At 35.2% G+C, this 16,550-nt stretch overlaps 1 long non-coding RNA gene across 1 annotated transcript; it reads left to right on the top strand.

Annotated features, from left to right (window-relative positions):
- The first annotated feature begins 972 nt into the window (after nt 1–972).
- LOC132641587 (uncharacterized) lies at nt 973–3,113 on the top strand. Its single transcript, XR_009582899.1, has 3 exons — nt 973–1,295; nt 2,164–2,277; nt 2,359–3,113. It is a non-coding gene; the product is annotated as an uncharacterized LOC132641587 (long non-coding RNA).
- Nucleotides 3,114–16,550: the final 13,437 nt, after the last annotated feature.

Genomic DNA, 16,550 nt, shown 5'->3' with positions numbered 1-16,550 from the left:
AAGATGGGTTGAGAATTTATTCAAAATCCATTGTCGAAAGAGAAAAAAAATAATAACCAAATAATAATAAGTCTCGGATTTTAGAGACAAATAATTGTCTTTAATGCTAGATGAGCTTTAGGCACGTTTCAACGTTTGTTTCGATTAAGAATGCGGTTACGCATCTTATTTCGAGACGTTTTCTTTTGTAACTCAAGGATGCGGTTACGTACCTTGGCCAAACTTGTTATAATAATTAATTTTGTTTCAAGTAAGAATGCAGTTATGCATCTTATTTTGAGATGCTTAAAAGATCCGGAATGCGGTTACGCATCCAAGTTAAGACCAATAAAAAATTCAACAATAAAAGGTACGAGCAAATCAAGGCATGTAACGCAATATATCCAAAAATGATTTAAGCTATGTATAAGTCGATAAAGCGACCGTGCTAGAACCACGGGACTCGGGGAATGCCTAACACCTTCTCCCTGATCAATAGAATTCCTTACCCGGTCTTCTGTTTTCGCGGACCATAATAAAAGAGTCATTTCCTTTTGATTAGGGATTCATAAGGTGGCTTGGAACACCAAAACTCAATTCCAAGTGGCGACTCTGTAAATAAGATAATCCCTTTTCAAAACCGTCACTTCAAATGGAAAAACCCTTTAATAATAAAACTTGCGCGTTCTACGCGTGGGGCGCAAAAAAAAGGGGTGTGACAATCCCTTCGTACAAGTAGTCGCAATTTTGATCTATAGTCTATTGTCCTTTGATTCTTGCTACTATATGTTGTTTCTTGTACTTCGATTATCTTATTTATCTGTGATAACTACTGCTTCTTTTGCCCAGACTCCTTTATCATAACTTTTTCGCTTTCGTTAGTTTCATTTTCATATTGCTTCGAACTGCTTGTGCTTATCTGACCTTTTCTCATCATGTTTTCTCTTGAGCTGAGAGTCTCTCGGAAACATCGTCCTTATCTTCCGAGATAGGGGTAAGGTCTGCATACACTTTACACTCCCCAGACCTCACATTGTGGGATTTCACTGGGTATGTTGTTGTTGTTGTTGTTGTGTTTTGAACACCCTCGTCATCCTCTAAATTCGCCCTTGCAAGTAACTGTTGTAGAATTACACGTTTTATTAAGTGAACTTTGTACGAGGATGAGTAATTAGTAAAGATCATTGATTTCACGCATAATTTAGCACCAATTAGGCCTGGGAATTTCTTGTTTTGTTATTGGCATCATGTGGGCATGTGGGCAGACGTAGGAAGTGATGCTGGCTTTGCTTAGTCTTCAACTGCATCTTTTGGAGGTAATTTTCTATGCTATTTATTACCAACAACTTTTTTTTTGTTGGTACATGGTGTTGTTCGGGCTAGCTTACTAGCACCTGCTACCTTTCACAAGCACAAATATTGGATAACTTGACCCATCGAGGCTTGACAGAGGATAAGAAATCACCTAATATGTTTTTTTCTTATATTGGGATTTAACCTGAGACCTCATGATTCTCTCCATTTATTTCGGACTACTTGCATCACTCGTAGTGTTTTCTTCTTCTAAAGGAGTTTGATTTGTTGTAACTGTTACCATTTTGTTTAGGAAGGGGAATGGTGGAGGCCATAGACAGATTTAGAATTTGAACTTTATGTATAAATATTTTTTTTAGCGGACTTTTCAAAATTACTGAGCCAAAATAACTGAGTTTGGATGAACACATAACTTGTACACGAGGTCCGACTTTGAGGGGTTACGGGAAATGGAAGCAGCATAAGAGGGTGATGTTTTGAGTAGATGTTTGCTTTAAGATCATCTTTTATGGGTAGTTAACTACTCTGAATATGAAACGAAAAGAATGTTTCCGATGTAGGAGTAATTATGTTCTAGCTTATTCTATCATTCAAAAGAAAGGTCTTTTTGGATGTTTACTGCTAATCCTCATTAATTCATGAACTAAATATGTTCCACATAAGCTATTGGACACTTGTATACTTATATAATATAAAATATTAATTAAAGACAGTTGACTGCTTCAATCTTGATTGGACCTACTGTAGGAGCAAATTGAATGACATGAAACAGAACAAATTTGCACAGGTTCAACATTTTTAAATACTGTGCACCTTCCCTCTCAATCTTCATAACACATCTTTTGAATCCTTTAGGTTTTTCTCTGACAGCTCAGCTGCTAGAAAACTCTCATGGCATTCTCAATTTCTCTTCCAGCCTTCGTTCATCCTCAACTCCAACATGTTGTTGCAAAGATGTCTCTGTTCGACACAATTTTGTTCTATGTTAGTGTCCTCTGTTCCCCTCTTTTAACCGTGCACATGTGATGTTGCTTTAGCTAATGCTCATTCGTTTTTATATATCAGGTGGTACATCTTGTGGACAAGTTTGATCTATGGCATAGATTACCCGTGTTACTCGGGGCTGCTTACTTAGGGATGAGAAGACACTTGCACCAGCGAAACAACTTATTACATGTAGGAAAAGTTAATGGCAAGAAATATGACACACAAGAGTTTACCTATCGAACTGCTGATGGTACGTGCAATAAGAGTCCGGAACCAAAATACCCCTAAAATAATCACTTTGAACCAAAATATCCCAACAAAAAAAATGTTACAAAACTACCTTTATCGCAGTAATTTACTGCGCTAAAGCAGTTCACGGAGACGGAGCCGTTAATTGCTTTAGCGCAGTATTTTATTGCGTTATAGGAGCAGTTAAAAAAAAAATTGGCCAACTTTATTTTTTGCAACACTTAGTGTGTTTTTTCCATACTTTGATCAATGATTAGTTGTGTGTCAAGACTCCGAAACGTCAATATTTTATATAAAACATGATATTTTTTTCTGCGTACAATAATGTAGGCTCAATACATCAAGGATACATAAACGTTCGGATCGTCATTTTAGGGGTTGAAAAGGTGCCCAAAATATGTTTTATTTGTAAACTTTAGGTTTAAGTGTTATATACATAGACGTTCATTTTTGTTTGAAGACTTGTTGTCATTAGCTTAAGGTTTTTTATTTTTAGGGTTTAGATTTATTGAAAATAAAGCTGTTACCAAAAGGTTTTTAACTGCTTTAGCGCAGTATTTTACTACGCTAAAGAATATTTTCTTTTGTTTGGTTGTATAGCGCAGTAAAATAGCGAGCACTAAAATAAAAAAATTGCAATTTTTTTTTTTTTGCAACACTTAGTGTGTTTTTTCATACTTTGACCAACGATAAGTCGTGTGTCAAGACTCCGAAACGTCAATATTTTATATAGAACCTGATATTTTTTTCTGCGTACAATAATGTAGGCTCAGTACATCAAGGATACGTATACGTTCGGATCGTCATTTTAGGGGTTGAAACGGTGCCCGAAGTAAGTTTTGTTTGAAAAAACTTAGTGTTTGACTGTAAGGTTATTTTAGTCAACTTTATATGTCGAGAAAATTAGTCAGCTTTATTTTCAAAAATTGAAACCGCAGAAGTGAAATTGACATTCACAGCTACATTACCCCGGGATTTTTACGTTGAAATCTATTGTGTATCATCATCTTATAAGTAAATAAAACTGAAAATTTCAGGCCAATTTGGGGGGAAAATTGAAATTGAATGGGATAAAAGGTGTTTTTTTTAAAATCTGCTCGGCCAAACCGCTTTGCGGCAGTCCGCATAGATCTCGAAAAAATACGCAAGTTAAAAAAAAACGCGTAAATCGGACGTCCGAGCGCAAAGTTATGACCATCTAAAGTTTGATCACTTTATAACTAATTTTTCTCCCTATATTTTTTAGAATTATATTTATATTCAAAATAAAGTTATGTCTTGATTAAAAAATAACACGCTTAAATCAAAACCTTAAAAAATAAAACACTTAAACCTTAAACAAAACTTACTTCGGGTACCTTTTTAACCCCTAAAACGACGATCCGAACGTTTACGTATCCTTGATGTATTGAGCCTACATTATTGTACGCAGAAAAAAAATATCAGGTTCTATATAAAATATTGACGTTTCGGAGTCTTGACACACGACTAATCGTTGGTCAAAGTATGAAAAAAACACTAAGCGCTGCAAAGAAAAGATTTATTAAAATAAGATGTTGCGATCTTTTTATGGAAAAAAACACTAAGTTCCTTAAGTGTGTTATTTTTTAATGCATAACTTTCTTTCGAATATGTTGCAAAAAAAAAAATCGCGTAAATCAGACGTCCGAGCGCAAAAAACCGTGTATATTCGAAATAACACACTTAAATCTAAACCCTAAAAAAAAAATTTAAGCTAATGATAACAAGTCTTCAAACAGAAATGGACGTCTATGTATATAGAACACTTAAACCTAAAGTTTACAAACAAAACTTACTTCGGTCATCTTTCCAACCCCTAAAATGACGATCCGAACGTTTACGTATCTTTGATGTATTGAGCTTACATTATTGTACGCAGAAAAAAATATTAGGTTTTATATAAAATATTGACGTTTCGAAGTCTTGACAAACGACTAATCGTTGGTCAAAGTATGAAAAAACACACTACACTAAGTGTTGCCAAAAAAAAAAGTTTGCCAATTTTTTTTTTTTTGGTACTGTTTCTATAACGCAGTATTTTACTGCGTTATAGGAAAACAAAATTTAACTACTATAACGTAGTAAAATACTGCGCTAAAGCAGTTAACGGCTCCGTCTCTGTGAACTGCTTTAGCGCAGTAAATTACTGCGCTAAAGATAGTTTTGTAACATTTTTTTTGTTGGGGTATTTTGGTTCAAAGTGATTTTTTTGGGGCATTTTGATTCCGAACTCAACCTCTTAGAAGTTAAAAAAAAAAAAAAGCGGCAAACACAGAGGACAACCTTTAAAGAAGGTAAAAAAAATAATGGCAAATACAATAGGGTAGGTTGAAGAGCTTATGACGTGATGTGTGTATTTTTGGTGCAAGTGTCGGGAAGAAACATGTGGAAAAGGTGACAAAATGGGAAAGTTAAAGAAGCACGTGTTTAGTTTTCAGTTGGGGAATTCATTTGTGGTTGATATTAGAGAATGTGTCAACCTATCCAAGGAGGAGTTGCTGATGGTGCAAGAGAGGGACGGGAAATAAATGGCAAAAAAATTAACTTTCGACTAATTCAATTTTAAAAGATAGCTCATAAAAAAAAAAATTATCCAAAATCATATAGGAAGACAAATCACTCATCCACGATTAACGTCGAAAACTAACATAAAGGCAAAACTACACATACTCACCAAATAAACCCATCTTCACAGCTAATAAATACGCTGAACCAAAAAGCAAATAAAATAAAATGCTCTCTGGTTCATATTTCTACTAATTGTTTATTAAGTAGCGGTAGAGCCACCCTGAAAAAAAGAGCCAACACATTATGCTAATTAAAATGTTAGCACTTCGTCACTAGCCATTTTATACAAGATTATTAAGGGAATGAAATTTATTAATGGTGGAAGTTTGTAGTTACATAATATTTTTTTTTTATCATAAGTGGTATATTAAAGTTTTTAAATCAAGATTTATTATTGGTAATTTTAGAGATTTTATTTCCATAAAAAGAAGTTGTTCTATTAGCCAAAAAGAAAAAAGATAGTGGTGGGGTAGTATTAAAATGAGGTATTGTTTTATAAAGATAGTTGTTGTTGTTTTACGTAAGATATTGTTATAGAGAGATAAAATATAACATAAAAAATTAATTCTGAAAAATATCGGCTTTTATAGTAAAATGTTGTTAATAAGGATGCATTCGTATAGAGGTCTGACCGTCTTAACTAAAACAAATTCATGTCTAAGTATCTAGTTTAGTACTTGGGTATTATTTATTATGTCTTTAATTAAGAAACCCTCTTACGTGAGTATTTGGTTCTTTTTTATGAGCCTCAGATGCAAAATTTCATTTTTATTATAGCTGACGTGAATTCTAACTCAAAACTTATATTTGCTTGAATGCCATGTTAAAATGTATGATTGATGATAGACCAAAAACACGAATTTTTAGCTATATTTCACATCTTAATTGGCTACATTTTAATCATGTTTTGATCTATAATGTAGTATTTTATACTTATTATGTGTGTTTTTTTGTGGAGGACTTGTTCCCAAGTGTTGAACTTACAAAAGAGGAAAAGATAATGAAGAAAAAGAAGCGAAATGGCCTGGAAGACCCTCTTACTTGTCCACATTTGACATCCCGGTATCTGTACTTCATGGACTTTCATCCAGACCCCTCAATCTTCAACCGCGCTGACATGAATGACACATCATTATCGAATAGCACCTTTTGATGAGAGATATGAACAAGAAGCTTCGAGAAAACTCTGTCCACCTCAAAATTCTGCCTTCAATCGGCACCTCTTCTTATATCTTATCTGAACGGGTCCAAGATAGTTTGCAACTTCCCGATTCTTCTAACTGGTATAAAAGAGTTAGAGTCGCCACCTTATTTTTAAGGAAAAATAGGAAACCTATATGTATTTGTGTGTGTACTCCATTTTTAGTCCACGAAACATATGAGATTCTAGATAAGAGTTTTATTTACCCCGAGGGGAAGGTATTAAGCATCCCTCAGAGTCTGTCCGAAAACAGTCCTTAAACTTAGTTTAACTGAACACTAGAGGGGGATTATCTATCTGTTTATCATTATTATTACTTGTTTTCAAAATGTTGTGATTTCATGAAAAAACTACATTAGGTGATAATATGCTAAGTATATGCAGTGTATAAAAATGTATGTATATCAAGTGTAAAGTATTTTATAAAGAATGTATATCGATAGGAATGTACAAAGGAGTGTAAGGAAAATGTACCTCGTAAGTATAAAAGTGTATCTGTTGGTATAAAGAGTGTATATCTATTAGTGTAATGAATGTATATAACTATATAAAAGATGTATAAAAAATATGAGAATATGTAAAATAGGTATATCAAGTATATAAAAAATGTGTGTTTGTGTATATAAAAGAATGTAAGTATATGAAACATATAAAGAATATATTTCAAATATAAAAGAGTGTATATCAAATAAAAAAAATATATAAAAAAATTGTATAACTAGATATATCAGTGCATAAAGAATGTAAAAAGGTTTCTAAAAATATTCATTGGTGTAGAGATCTTATATAACAAAAGAATTCAGAAAAAAAGTGAAGTCGATTTGACTTGTTTCTACCGTTTCATAAAAAAGTGTTTGTTTAATGAATATCCTATCAAAAGAGTAAGGAACAAAAGAATTGTCAAAAAAGTATTTGTAAAAAATAAGTATAACGAATTGCGGATAAAAAAAAAGAATGAAAATGTGTAATGCCTTTAAAGAATAAAAGATTTATAAATGGACTACTAAATATTTACCTAGCGTCAATTAACTTAACTAAAATATGTACACGAAATAATATAAAATGTACATTGTATTAAAAGTGTGTAAAGAATATAAAATAAAGGATGTACTAGTATTTTTTTTTTTTTTTGCCTAAACGCCAAAAGTGTGAATTTAATTAACGAATTATTTGTACCAAGTCAATTTAATCTATTTATGAAAGTATTGATGGCCTAAGTCTTGCCTAAAGTGAATGACAAATTTTAAATTAAACATGTAAGCGACAAGTAATTAAATATCTCCGCCCAATATTAAAGTGAAGTTTTTACTACTCCAAATTTATGTTTCATACAATTTTAAATAACACGCGAAAGTAAATACAAACAAGGATTCGATGAAGTCTTCGAGTTCCTTCCGAGTGTCATCTTCGGGATGTGTCTCCGTGTACCTGTATAAACATTTAGTAAAAGTGTTAGTAAGAGAATAAATAACTATCGAATGAATTAAAGGAATAATGAATAAGCATAAAATAAAAACCCGTCTTTTGCACATGGGAGGCCTTGGAAATCGACGGAAATTTCTTCATTGGCCAAAAGTGTAATATTTGTAATAAATTGCAAGATGAAAGAAAAATGTATTGGTTAAAATAATTTGAAAAGTCAAGAAGTAAAGGATGTGACATAAAAGTCTTAAAAAGGTGATTTGACATAAAGTCTTAAAAAGAATATTTGACAAAAGTGAGGGTGAAACTTGATTTGGCCTTAGGATGTAGTGTAAAAGTGTATATGTAAATGATGTATATAAAGAAAATATATTAATATAAAAATGAAAATATATGTAAATGTAAATATGATGTAGAGAAAATGTAAAGAGCAAAATGTGTAGAGAAAAATAAAATAGGCATGTAGTGTGATGGTACAAAAAATGTAAAAGAAAATGCTTGAAAATGTATACATGCATAAAAAATAAAATAAAAATTGTAGAGACAACATAACAAAAATATAAAGATAATGTATGAAAAATATAAGGATAATGTAGAGACAATAAAGTGCATTCTCTTTAATGAAAAAATTCTCCTTTCTTCACTTAGCAGTTAGGTAAAGTATGTACATGTATATATATATATATATATATATATAATGTATGGTATAAAATATATAAAATAATATAGAGATGTAAAATTATGTAAAGGAAAAAATGTGGGTTAAAGTGGAAGAAAGGTGTAAGGAAAATGTAAAGAAAAAATGTAGAGAAAATATATGATGAAAATGTAGAGACAATATAAACAAAATGCATGAATAAATGTAAAGACAATACATGAATAAATCTAGAGACAAATGCATGAGTGATGTAAAGACAAATGCATGAGTGATGTAAAGACAATGTATGAATAAATACAAATGTATGAATGAATTCAAACACAAATGCATCAATAAATATAAAGACAATGTATGTAATGTATGTAATGTATATATATATAAAAAATAAAGACAATGCATATAATAAATTTAAAGACAATGTATATAAAAAATATAAAGACAGTGTATGAAAAAAGAAGAGAGGAAAAAATATAAAGAGAAGAGGACGATGCTAGCCTTGCTAGTCTTCCTATGAAGAGAAAAATATGGAGAGTGAAGAGCGAGGAAAGAATATATGTGAGGTAGTGTGAAGTGGTGGGTGGAGCCCGGCGGTGGATCGTCGGGGGTAGTTGGCGGCTCTTTTGGTGAATAAGAAGAAGGAAGAAGATGTTTAGGGGTTTTTCTTAGGAGGAAGAGGGGAAAAATCTGAAATTTGAGTGTGTTGTGTGATGACCCGCCACATCATCATGCCACCTAGGCGCCACGTGGAACTATTTTTGCCATGTAGGAAGCTTATGTGGATGCTTACATGGAGAGAAGGCTAGCTTATGTGAGAAGGTTCTAGAGAAATATGGAGATTTCTCATGGAAGACCTTAGAACCTTATGGAATTGCATGGAAAGTCCTTAGAATAATCTAGTTGTGTAGAGATTTCTAGAATAGGGGCTTATTTGTAAATATGTAGGGACTTGTATAATAATTATTATTTACATACTAGACCCTAGGTGAGTAGTATAAATAGGAGGGTCATTCATTTGTAAATCATGAAGCAAAATTAATCAAGTCTTCTATAATAAAAAGCTTCTTCTAGCAAATTTCTCTGGTCTTTCTCAATTACTATTCCCTTAGCGATCTTGAGTGTAGTAATCTAGGCTGACTTGACATAGCAAGATCGTGAGCAAGTTGTGCAAGAACGTGAGCGAGTTGTCAAGTGCCGCACGTGCGCTTAGTTGAAGACTAAGGACGTGACAACGTGGTATCAGAGTGAAGGTTATGACTGAGGGAATGGCAAACGACGGAGAAATCAACGCTGCTAAAACCCAAGCCAACGTCACCCAGGATGCTGCTGGCAAGAAGGGCCATAACAAAAAGAGGAATGACGCCAACAAGAGCCGGGAGGTGCCGCCAGAGGTTGTGCCAAATGAAGGGTTTACATCCCAAGAACCATCTACCACTGAGGCGAGCGAGGATGACGTGGAGGTCTTATCCGAGGACGTCTCGCTCGGTAAAGAGTGGGTTATGAAGGTTAACGTGGAGATGGACTCCATCAACACATTTGGCCAACGTTTGGGCAAGGTGGAGGGCACTCTTAGCGTTCTTGAGGGGCATACTCTTGAAGAGATTGAAAGCATCCGAAATGACTTGGAAGGGCACATGCAGGCTGAGATTGAGGTAAAGCAAACCATCACTGCCTTAGAGTGCAGACTCATGGAGGCGTTGAGTACTATCGATGCCATGAAGGCAAAGATAGTGGCACTCGAAGAGCAGGTCAACGTTGGTGTGATCGAGGCATCCAACAATGTTGTCGTGATGAGGAAGGCTAAGATCGAGGCTTCTAAGCCACCAGTGTTCAAAGGGGTTCGTGATGCACAAGAGGTGGAGAACTTTCTTTGGCACTTGGAGAACTATTTCAAGCATGGCAAAGTAAGGGATGATGAGGCCAAGATCAATACCGCTGTGTTGTACCTAACAGAGACTGCCATGCTATGGTGGAGAAGAAAGGTCGCTGATACTGACAGAGGTCTATGCACAATCAACACGTGGGATCAGTTCAAGAATGAGTTCAAGCGACAGTTCTATCCAAATAATGTCTTGTACGAGGCAAGGCACAAACTTAGGGAGTTGAAGCAAATAGGGAGCATACGAGACTATGTTAAGGAGTTCACCACCCTTACGCTTCAAATTCCTAACCTCACTAATGGTGACTTATTGTTTCACTTTATTGACGGGTTGCAAAATTGGGCTAAGCAGGAGTTGCAACGCTTTCGAGTCGCAGACATAGACCAGACCATAGTGGAGGCCGAGTCTTTGATGGACTTCAAGCATGACAAGCACGACAAAGGCCAAGGCAATGAGTCAAGGGGTAGCGATGCCAAAGGTGGGGGAGACCGTGGCGAGAGCAAGGAGTCGCATCAACAATACTCTAAGACTCAAAATGAGAACAGGTTCGACGGCAAGAAGTCAAGTGGTCGTCAGGGCTATGCCGAAAAAAAGGCACAGAATGAGAAGAAGGGATGCTACTTATGCGGAAGGCCGAACAACTTCAAAAATTGCCTTGACCTGAAGAGCCTTAGAGCTATGGTGCATGAAAGAAATGATCAGATGCAAACACAGAGTACGGGAATCGCACAGTTGGGGACGATTAGACTATGTGGCGCTGTCGCGAAGCAAGATAGTCAAACCAATAATAATAAAAACCAGTACGTGGATCTCACCATCAATAACAAGCCCGCTCGTGCACTGGGACACTAGGGCGACTCACAATTTTGTGACCGAGGCTGCAGCGAAGAGACTAGAGTTGAAGCTTACTCCAATTAACACCCTCGTCAAGACCGTGAATGCTAAGCCAGAAAATGCTCGTGGTGTAGCTAATGGCATTAGTGTCAAATTGGGTGATTGGAAAGGTATGACAAATTTCACCGCCACTACTATGGATATTTTTGACATTGTTTTAGGGCAAGAATTCGTTACACATTGCCACGCGATGATTGGTCCCTACCTCCAACGTCTCTTGGTCATGGAGCGAGAAGGCGCTTGCATGGTGCCTACAGTGAATATGTCGCATGGACAGGGCCATGCACAACTTTAAGCTATGCAGCTTGTCAAGGGGCTCAAGAAAGAGGAGTCAACATTCATGGCAACCATTACAAGTTTGGAGGAAGATAATTTGCTCGAAGAAAACAAAAATGGTATTTCCAAAGAGCTACCTAAACGCTTGCCTCTTAGGCGTGAGCAGGATCACAAGATTGAGTTGGAGCATGAACCGGAAAAGGGTCAAGTCATGCACCGATTACCGACACCGCCTCACACGATAGGGAGATTGAAGCTATCATTGACTACCAGGCCAGGCGAAAACAAGGGCAAGAAGCCACTGCCATTTTTCTCGTGCATTGGAAAGGTCAATCACCGGAAGAGGTCACATGTGAACGTACGAAGACTTGTGGCAATTTAAAAACAAGAGTCAAGAATTTAAGCAGCAGCAGTGCGCCGTGGTTGTCGCAACATCAGGTTGGGGAGAGTGTGATGACCCGCTACATCATCATGCCACCTAGGCGCCACGTGGAACTATTTTTGCCATGTAGGAAGCTTATGTGGATGCTTACATGGAGAGGAGGCTAGATTATGTGAGAAGGTTCTAGAGAAATATGGAGATTTCTCATGGAAGACCTTAGAACCTTATGGAATTGCATGAAAAGTCCTTAGAATAATCTAGTTGTGTAGAGATTTATAGAATAGGGGCTTATTTGTAAATATGTAGGGACTTGTATAATAATTATTATTTACATACTAGACCCTAGGTGAGTAGTATAAATAGGAGGGTCATTCATTTGTAAATCATGAAGCAAAATTAATCAAATCTTCTATAATAAAAAGCTTCCTGCTAGCAAATTTCTCTGGTATTTCTCAATTACTATTCCCTTAGCGATCTTGAGTGTAGTAATCTAGGCTGACTTGGCATAGCAAGATCGTGAGCAAGTTGTGCAAGAACGTGAGCGAGTTGTCAAGTGCCGCACGTGCGCTTAGTTGAAGACTAAGGACGTGACAGTTGTGTGTGTGTAGAAGATGTGTAGACGATGAAAATTAAATTAACTCCTCCCTTTTCTTATAATGTAAATTAACACCCTCTTTTGTCCAAAAAATAAAAGAACTCCCCCTTTGTCCGCTTACCCCTTTTAACCCATGTTTAAAAATGCATTAACCAATGGATCAAGAAGCCAACCTATCACCTCAAATGTCAAATTTTTAAAAGGTGACGAGACCTTGACTTGATTGAATTTTTGCTCTGCGTTTAAAAATTAATTGCTCCGATTTTCTCTACACTAACGGACTGCACTAAAATATAGTTAATTAATACATGTATAAATAATAATGTAAGTATAAGATATAAATATTAATGTATAAGATATAAAACTGTACTGCTATAAAATAAAGAGACAATTTATTAATTGCACAAAATGGTAGTATTACGCTGTACATGTGCAAAAATAATGATTCTTAAAAATGACAATAAATTGATAAAATTTCTAAAATAAGGATAATCATCAATAAATTGTCAAAAAATGTAAAAATGTGTAAAAAATGGTATTTCGTGCTCTTTAACGAATCAGGGCCCCCCAAAACGTTAATTTTAAGCATAGCGAGCCAAAATTACGTGTCAACACAAGAAGTCAAGGGCACGTGGCAAGGACAATGGTAAGTAGTTTTATACTTTTAAAGTTACCGACGATCAATATGCCATTATTAAGTTATTAATTCTATCCTTAATTTTTATTTTTATTTTGCAGAAAAAAGGCTAGGGACAGATGCCGACTTAGGATCAACTATTCCTAAAGACCCATACAAAAAAAGAAGAAACAGGAGTCGGATCCGATCGTATGGGTTGAGGACAGGGCTCGTGATTCCTATGTAAGTGATAATTTTATTATTTAAGTAATTATATATAAGTCTAATTATGATATATTCGTTATATGCTAAGTTTCATTTTTTAATAAACAGATGTAATTTATGCAAGATGTGGACCAGTGCAGCCAAACTCAACCTGACCACCCGAGCCGTCCTCCACCAGAATTAGAGGTAGATTTTTGTTGTAGAGCAGTTGGGGGAGTACAAAAGGGTAGAGCATACGGTCTAGGCCCAAGGAACAACTTAAGTCGCCGTCGGTCAGGATTGCGAGGTGAAGGGTCTTCTCGACAAGCCGAGGGAGTTGATAGTGTTCAGGTCGCAGCTATGGCGCAGCAAATCGCTGAACTTAATCGGAAATTAGCTGAGACTGTGGCAAAAAGAGTTGAGGAAAGCAACTTCATGAAAGCGAACCTAGAATCGCTCAAGGCACTTGTTAAAAGCCACATTGCATGTGGAACATTTGGTGTGCCCCCTTCTTCCCCCCCCCCCCCCCCCCCCCCCCCCCCCCCCTTCGGACCCAGAAGATGATGATGCAGATGATGATGACGGTGATTACGTAGCCCGAACACCGGATGATCAGTTGTAGTAGTTTGGATTTCATAATGGACTTATGTTAAAACTATGTAGAACTAGTTAATGGTACTTTTGGTTGGACATTTAAATATTTTTGAACTTTGAAGGTCTATTTAGATCGTATTTGATGTGTTTGATGTGTTTTATTGTTACTTGGGGTGATTTTATGTGTTGTAGCTCTTTTAGAATTGATTTGGAGCATTTTTATGCTGGTTTTGAGCAGCTTTTGGTACTGGTTTTTGTGCAGGTGTGGCTGCAGAAAATGCAACAATTGCATGAAGAAATTTTTTCGGAAAACCGACGCAGGCCGTCGGTTTCTGGAATTTAATTCTGTAATATTTCCAGAAAACCGACACAGTGCATCGGTTTTTTATAAAATTTATATTGTTTCTATTTAAATTAAAAAAAATCAAAAATTAAAAAAATCGACGCAGTCCGTCGGTTTTTTTTTAATTTTTTTTAATATTGGATAAAAAACCGACAGACCACATAAGCGACACAGTCCGTCGGTTTTCAAAAAGCGACGCTATGAAAACCGACAGACCGTAATGGGTCGGTTACCCGTCAGTTTCATTGAAAAAACCGACGCTAGTTTTGATAGTTTTTTAGTAGTGACGTATATATACCTAAAAGCTATAAATATTTGCAATTTGAGAAATGGGTTTGGGTTTGGGTAAGGACTATGGTGCAATTTTAATTTTTTAGTTATATTTTCTCTAATTACCTACTTTCACGCTCGTTAAACACGTGAAATACACTCATTTTCTCCAACTCGACCATCAAGTTGCCACATGGGTTTATTCAACGGTCAGAGGGGTTTAAAATAATATATTTTAACAATTAAAAGGGTCTGAATGAAACCTGTGAAGTACAGACACCGCGATGTCAAATTTGGACAAGTATGAAGGTCTCACAGGCCATTCTGCCGAAAAAGAATAAGGACATGAGAATTCCTATGTGAAGAAGCAAATTGGAGGAATTTGCTGAAAAGGAGGTAATTGGAGATGTTATGTACGTGGAAAACAAATGATGAAGCAATGATTGGATGAAGTGGATAATTTCAAGGGCAATAATATATTTGTCTACGTGGAATCAAATGCCTAGCAAGATAAAATGGAAGCAACAATTTCAATGTTGCTCATTTCATGAAATACATTGCAGCCAACGAATTGAAAATACATTGCAGAAGTTTTCCCCTGCCGCGACGCACTGGGCGTAGCGGCCCGCGTCGCAGTAGGCCAATTTCGGCCTTTTTTTTATTTTCCCATTTTTTAAGGGTATTTCGGTCCGGCCACTTTCAGTGTGTTCTATAAATACATGAAAGCACGTTTTTTAAGGGACTTTTGACTTAGGAGGCACTGAAGGCACGTAGAAGAGGATTTGATGGCCGAATTCATTATTTTCCATCACGATTCGATTCAATATAGAAGTTTGGATCAATCGTCAGTTGTAATGTTTTCTACTTCTATTTCTTCTATGTTCTTTTATTCTATTATGGAATAGTTTTCTTATAGGGTTTTTACATACATGATGTATTGATTGACATTTTTAGTTTCGATTCTTGTTTTATTGCTTGAATTTGTTAACATGATTTTGAATTTAATTGCAAAGTTATTTATTATTTTATCTAATCGAGTGAAGATTAGTTTGGTGAATATCTTTACATTATTTTGTTTAGTTTTAATTGGTGATTCTTCTAAGTAATCGAAAGAGCTACTTGAATTATTGGTTGAACCAAAGAGGAAAATATTCGAGAGACATTTTTCTTGAGACTAAACCCTTAATTTTTTTCTTGAATATGTGAACTCATGGATAGTAGTTTTATTTGATTATTGAGTTATTTTTGGATGCTTTAATCGTTAGAGAAAGTGTTTTATGAATTATCTTCATATAAATCTGATTTAGCTCATAATTGAATGATTTATTGAGTAATCGAAAGAGACTCTTGAATAATTTATCTTGGGTTATAAGCTGATGATATTCGTGAGAAGTTGTCTAAAGATCTATTGCTATCCATGATTTTTGAACATTCTCATGGCTTGCAATATTAGTTTAATCTGTTAAATCTATATAAATAATCGGAAGATGTTTATTTGATTCTCGAATAAACTAATTACTTATTGAATTCGAGAGACTCAATAAAATTTAGAGGAGAATGATAAAATGAATCGAAGCTAATTGCTAAAATCTCGGATCTATCTTGTGTACTACCCTTACTTCTCATATTAATAGTAACATTTGCTTTCGTTGTCAATTGTCTTTAGTTTCGTTGTAGTCGATAATCGTGGTTTATAATCACAACAAACTCAAGTTTTAATTTCCTGAATAATACTGAGCAAGGTTCCGTTTGAGTAATTATTTGTATCAATCCCTGTGGAGACGATCTTAAACTATATTATCTTTGACTAGCGAAACACTTAATTTATACTGTGTTTTGCGCTCGTCAATAATCATATCATTTAAAAATTTAAAACTGCACTGAATATCCTTTTAATTACTTAATTCAGCTTTCACCACCAAAACGCTTGAAAAATCTTTCTTCTTCCCAGAAATTTGTTTGTAACATTGTAACAATAACTTCTTAGGGTAGCCTATGGTACTAATTTCTTGAATATTATCAATTTTGAAATAATTTTTTTTTGTAATTGTGATAATGGTGATCACAAAAAATTGTGGTGGGTAAGTATCCTTTCATCCT

The sequence above is a fragment of the Lycium barbarum genome, chromosome 1, assembly GCF_019175385.1.
Source record: "Lycium barbarum isolate Lr01 chromosome 1, ASM1917538v2, whole genome shotgun sequence".
In the NCBI taxonomy this organism is placed as follows: Eukaryota; Viridiplantae; Streptophyta; class Magnoliopsida; order Solanales; family Solanaceae; genus Lycium; species Lycium barbarum.
Note: the sequence above shows the minus strand (reverse complement) of the source record. Positions and strands in the feature narration are given on the sequence as shown.